This window comes from Callorhinchus milii, unplaced genomic scaffold (genome assembly GCF_018977255.1).
Source record: "Callorhinchus milii isolate IMCB2004 unplaced genomic scaffold, IMCB_Cmil_1.0 Scaffold3, whole genome shotgun sequence".
In the NCBI taxonomy this organism is placed as follows: domain Eukaryota; kingdom Metazoa; phylum Chordata; class Chondrichthyes; order Chimaeriformes; family Callorhinchidae; genus Callorhinchus; species Callorhinchus milii.
The window spans coordinates 92,697,225-92,703,856 of record NW_024704744.1 but is presented as its reverse complement, the minus strand read 5'-3'; the positions used below and the strand labels follow the sequence as shown (position 1 = coordinate 92,703,856).

Here is a 6,632-nt window from a genome sequence, read left to right as displayed (position 1 = left end):
GTTCCTTCTGCACTGTGAGATTTAATGGAGTAAAATTTGCAGCAATCTTAATTTAATGCTGACCGTACAATAGCCCTGTTGTAAACTACTAGGTGGCAGTGCTCGTTTTTAGGAAGGTGGCTTTTTCCTTTCCAATATCCAGCTCTTGCCATTGTTTTGAATCTGTGCGAGCACGGTTTTTCTTTTGTAATTTTAAGGCCCTTGTTTCATTCAGACTCTTGAGTTATTTTTGTTAGACATTCTTTCCTAGTCCAGGAGCGAAACCTTAGACAAGTTTCCTTACTGCACACGCCTCTGTTCACCTAGCAGTAAGTAGGAACCCGGTTGTTAGGCGATTGGCAGGTCACTTTTCTGGGGGTAATAATCCCTTCAAAAAAATATCTGGAAGACATGATAAGGGGCTATATCAGATGCAAGGATTATTATTATTATCAGTGTTGATCTGCCCAGGAGGAGCAGAGCTCTCCATCTTGGGACCAAGTGAGATCTTTGGGCCCATTGAAAAATGTGACCGCAAATTTCCCCCTATGATGCCCTGATATCACTCGGTACCATTCATGGTCCCATTTAACTTTGCAAGGAAAGAGAATTAAACAAGCCAAAAGTTCAAATAAACAAAAATCGCACTGAAATATGAAATCACAAGCAATAAAATCACTAGTGTGCACAAATCACCCCATTAAATGCTCATTATGAGAGCATTAAGCTTAAATTGACAAAGCCTGTCAGTAACCACAGTGTGTTAACCACCGCTGCCTTGCTGAGCAAAGGAGTTTGCGAGCCCAGTCCATGCAATTAGCTCATAGGGCAGGAGATAAACCCAGATCAACACAACGTGTGTTACTGATACCTAGCGAGCCTGTTTCTGGTTGTTGAGGACACATTTTCAGGATACATTCCGCTCCCAGTTCCAATGAATACCAGATTCAATCAAAAATTGTGGGTACACTGAACAGAGTATTAGCAGATAACAAGAGAGAGAGAGTTTTACTAGATATCAGGAGAGAGCGAGTGAGCGTGAGAGAGGCAAAGATATTTACCATTGAGAGAAAGCGAGAGAGTGCTTTACTAGAGAGAGTGAGTGAGAGATTGAGAGCTTTATTCGAAAGTGAGAGAGTTCAAAAGAGAGAGCATTACTCAAGAGTGAGAGAAAGAGCGAAAGAGTGAGAGAGAAAAAGAGTTCTACTGGGTATCTGAAGAGAGTGAGGGTTTTACTATCTACTGTGAGAGAACTGGGAGGCGTCACTCTCTAAACAGGAAGTTAGACTGAGAGATAGATTTCTTATGTAGAGACATAGAAAAAGAGACAGAGGGCTATATCAAGTGCAAGGATTATTATTATTCTACAGGACTCAGTTCTTTGGATCTTCTTACCTCTGTCAACCTTCGCTTCCTCTTACTTCAGAACCCTAGCTTTGCAGTATCTCACCACCACAACTTCTCGTCTACTGTGTTGAACTTTTGTGTGATCCTTATTCTGGCCCGTGTTGGTCCCTTCAACCCGGTTTCTCAGTGTAATATATATAAAAAAAGGCTGCGATAAGTCAGCACAATTCCAATCCTGAAGTATTAAAAGATCACTCCCCTCACATGGAACGCCATCTATCATTGAGCTATAGCGTAGTTCGGACTCAATGATTCAATGCGGCAATATAATCTGTTGACGGCCTCGTCAATTTTACTCCCATCCCTGCTGAGGGGAATTTCAGAGTGATTGCCACTCAATCCTTGGAGGAATGCCAGACAGACAGACAGTCAAGTCAGCCACCCTTCACGCTTTCACTGAGTCTGAGCAAATCATAAGCAACGCTGCAAAAAATCCAAGTTTTTCCTTCAATTGTACAAACGTAGACGTGAGGTGGGTCGGGCCGGTCGGGGCGGGGGGATGTGTAGCAGGCTGGAGCCTGCTGAGCGGAGGGAGGGGACAGCTTGATATGGGGTCAGCAGATCACAGAGGTAGGAAGGAGCAAGGCCATGGAGGGCTTTGAGGGCAAGGACGAGAATTTTTAACTCTATTCTCTGGCGGATGGGGAGCCAGGGGAGCTGGGCGAGGGCAGGGGTGATGCAAAGTTTCCTAACAAACTCAAAATGCGCCATTCATGAAACATTGCATTTTTCACCCTGTCATTTCTGTGAGTAAGAAAGAAATTGCATTTTCATCGCGCCTTAGATGCCTAAACATCTAAGTGCTTCACAGTAATTACTGTTAAGTGGAGTACTTTTTTTTGTAGTAAAATTTGTAGTAATAATTTCCTCCAAAAATAATAATCAAAAAAATTGGTCACTCTATCTACGACTGTTTGTGGGACACTGCTGTGTGCAATTGGCTGCCATGTTTCCCCCACAAAATATGCAGTCAATTCACTTTACAGTATATTCTGTGAAGCACTTTGAGACATCTAGAAGATGTTGTAAGGTGCTATATCAAATGCAAGGATTATTATTAATATTACACCAAGCAGTAGCCAGACCACCCTAGCCCTTGCCCTGGGGCAAGAGATGGCCCGATCGAAACAAGGAACAAACAGTTGGTGGAAGCCGAAGTCACAAAAGGAAATATCACCTCGTCTTCTGTGGCTCCACTTGGCCACTTGCAGTGACAGCTTCCAGCTGTGCCTTCAGGGAAGTGAGCACTATGCCAAGTCTATCTGCAGTTAATAGATCACTTACAGCTAGTGGAGGGGTTGGAGCCATTTCACTTGCTTAAGTAGCCTCAGAAGTAGAAACGGAGGAAGGGGATACAAACCTATGTGTTTCTAATCCATATCTAATGTTTAAAATCCAGTTTTATAGGTGTATTTTTTTGTGCGCGGGGGGGGGAAAATAATTACAAAATCCCAAATGGATACTTTAAATATGAAAATACTGGGGATGAAGCAGTTTCTTGTGTTAAATTTCTGTTTTTTATTCTGTCTGAAAGAATTCCATCAAATCCAATAACATCACACGACTCGGAACCTTTCAGCAATGTATACACATAGCTATCGTTATAAGACTCCCCCCGCATTCCTTCTCTGTTTGTGCCCACCTTTATACAAATCTCTTCATTTGTGCGCTCTCTTCAACACACTTCTGTTCCCACTTTCCTGTGTTTTTTCCCTCTCAAAATGCTTTGATGTAAGAAGCATTGTTTCTGTTTCAGGCACAGATTCTGCCAAGGGTATTACAGCTGTGCCTCACGTCCATAGAAGCACATCACCATGTAGAAGATCCCCTGCAGGTCACACACCATATATCACTGCTCTTTCATCGCAGCTGGGTCAAAACGTTGACACTCCCCACCCACCAGCACTGTGGGTTACTAATCAGAGAGCAGGAGTAGGAATCCCAGGTGATATCCTTGCTCCAGAGACATTTGGAGTCCTGTAGCTCAGTGGTTAGAGCACTCGCTTTGCAAGCGAGAGACCTGAGTTCAATTCCAGGCAGAGGGCGAAACCTTGGGCAAGTTTCCTTACTCCACACAGAGCCTAATAATAATCCCTCCAAAACCAAAACAATAATAAATTGGTCATTTTCAATCTACGACTGTTTGTGGGACATTGCTGTGGGCAATTGGCTGCCGCGTTCGCCTACAAATATACAGTCAATTCACTTTACAGTGTATTCTGTGAAGCGCTTTGGGACGGCCTCCCGACGTGAAAAGCGCTATATCAAATGCAAGGATTATTATTATTATTATTATTGGAATACGAATTGACTGTATATTTTGTGGGTAAAATGCGGCAGCCAATTGCACAGAGTCATATGTTCAATTTCATAATTTTAACTGGTTCTATTACCACATCCCCAAACTGGATTTTAATTATTGACAGGTTTGGAAGTGAATATTTCCCCCGTATCTTGATAAAATCTGACCCTGGAGGGTTTTGAGTGTTGTTTCACAGAAAACCAGCTGAATTAATCTGTTATCCTATTTTTACCTGAAACATTGCTCTCGGTGATCAGGAAACTCAGCAACAAATCCATTTTTAGCACAGAAAGAAGTCATTCGGCCCGTTATGTCTGTGTATCTGTCTTCTGAATTTCTAAATCAGTTTTTTTATACATCTACAAAGTTTTAAATGGGATTGAGAAAGTAAAGTCAGAACAATAGTTTTGGACAGCAGAAGAGGACACAGATTTCAGGACAGATCCCAGGAAGTGTTTCTTTATCTAAACTCTAATTAACCCTGGAACATAGATACATAGAAATAGGAGGAGGCTGTTCAGCCCCTCGAGCCTGTTCCACCAGTCTATAAGATCATGGCTGATCTGTACCTGAACTCCAATTACCCGCTCTTGCCCCAGATCCCTTAATACGCTGACCTAACAAATATCTATCCATCTAACAACTCTTTGTGTGAAATAATGCTTCCTGATTTCACTCCTAATGAAGCAGGATACTAGGAAGGACACTGGATGAATTCAAAAACAACTTGATGCTGCAATATTATTATTGAAAAAAGGTTGTGATGTGGACAAATAAGATCCAATAGGCTGAAGGGCCTTCTTCATATGAACTGATGTTGCGATTTTGTGATCTTGTGATATTAATTCCACTGTCCAGCCTTTTCTCGTTTTCCCCTAATGTTTTACAGGTCAGCTACCCTTAAACAGTTATGAGTGATCCTATAGATCCAGCTTCAGTAGCCACTTGTGGAAATGAATTTCAAAACCTAACACCTTTTTGTGTGAAGAAATGAATTGTTATTTTTCTGCTTAAGAAAAAAAAAGACGTGAAAAGCGCTATACAGATGTAATCTTGTTGTTGTTGTTAAGTGTGCCTCATTGTTCCCGATTCACCAACTAAAGGAAATGTGGAGTCCTGTAGCTCAGTGGTTAGAGCACTCTCCTCGCAAGCGAGAGGACTAGAATTTGATTTCCGGGCAGGGTGAAACTTTGGACAAGTTTGCTTACTCCACACGCCTCTGTTTAGTAAGTAGGAACCCGGTTGTTAGTCGATCAGTGGATCGCTTTTCTGGGGGTAATAAGCCGTTACAAAAAAATTGTTCACTCAATCCACAACTGTTTGTGGGACACTATTGTGCCACGCTTTGCCCTCAAAATATACAGTCAATTTACTTTACAGTGTATTCTGTGAAGCGCTTTGAGATGTCGCGAAGACAGGATAAGGTGCTATATCAAATGCAAGGATTATTATTACTATGCTATTTCCTTTATAAGCAACAAATGGAGTGTTGAAATCTTTAGCCCGACTATTGTGTGGACAACCAGAGGGGGCTGGGGAGGGCTGGGGGAATAATACATGTTGTTGATGTGATAATTATGCCTCTTGACAAACAAAATGTAGGTTGTGACACTTTCTGGTGCATTAAAAACAGTTGCGTTTGCTGCCTCTCCTGGCTGAGATCAGTTAATTCAGTACAAACCAGAGGAATTGAACCTGGAGTCTACCTCCCCTCCACGTCTCAGCTCTGATTCCATTGAATTCTTACCAGCTCCAGCTACAATGGAGAGCATTGAAAGCTTGCTTGGTGCTCATAATTGTCTGTTCCTGCATCAACAGGAGCCCAGTCAGATGCTTATGTTGCTTTATGTTATTAATAAAAATGAAACGTTAGCAGATATCCAGGCACTTGACTTCTTTTTCACAGCTGGGTCTAATTTTCCTCTCTTGGTGAATGCAATACAGACAATAAAGCATGCATAGCCTGTTTCTTTCTCTCACTCTCTCTCTTTCTCTCTCTCCGCATAGCCATAAAGATATTTTTATGCATTTTTTGTAGTGCCATATTGTGTTGAAATGTTTCAAGGAGCTTTACAGTAATTGTAGTCGACATTATTGTTTGGTTTGTAGGCAAACACAACAGCCATTTTGCTCAGAGCAAGGCCTTGCAAACAGCTCTTAAGATGAATGATTAATTAACCATGAGAATTGTTTGGCAGGACACCAAGAGAAACAATAGTGTCATAGGATCTTTAACATCCAACAGGCAGACGGAATCTTGGTTTTAATCGTCATCCAAAGAAAGGCACCTCTAATAATGAAGCCCACTCCTGCCTTGGCATGTAGGTCTGGACTATAATAATAATATAATAATATAATAATAATCTTTGCATTTGTTATCACGTCTTCGAGACTTCTCAAAGCGCTTCACAGAATATACTGTAAAGTGAACTGACTGTATATTTTGTGGGCGAAACATGGCAGCCAATTACGCACAGCAGCGTCCCACAAACATCGTGTATTGAGTGACCAATTTTTTTAATGGAATTATTAACCCCCTGGAGAAGCGATCCACCAATCGACTAACAACCGGGTTCGTTCTTACTGCTGGGTAAACAGAGGTGTGTGGAGTAAGGAAACTTGCCCAATGTTTTTCCCTGCCGGGAATCGAATCCAGGTCTCTCGCTTGCCAGGCGAGTACTCTAACCACTGAGCTACAGGACTTCACAATCTCAATTTAGAAACGTGGAGCTTAAACCTACAATCTTCTGACCTCAAAACAAAAAAAGTTTATGGTATATGTTGGTTCTATCACAAAGCAGTAAACCTAACCCAGTGAATATTGCTACTCCATTGTCAGGTTATTCCTTCAGTGCCTTGAGGGAAGCAATACATTGTTAGAAGTGCTGCTCTTTGGATGAGACATTTGAAACAAGCATTCTAGCTCCTGTCTTCCTGATCTTCA

General features: G+C 41.8%; 1 non-coding gene across 1 annotated transcript; it reads right to left on the bottom strand.

The window, feature by feature from the left end:
* Positions 1-6,319: 6,319 nt before the first annotated feature.
* Positions 6,320-6,389, bottom strand: trnaa-ggc. The gene has a single exon. It is a non-coding gene; the product is annotated as a tRNA-Ala (tRNA).
* Between the last annotated feature and the right edge of the window lie 243 nt (positions 6,390-6,632).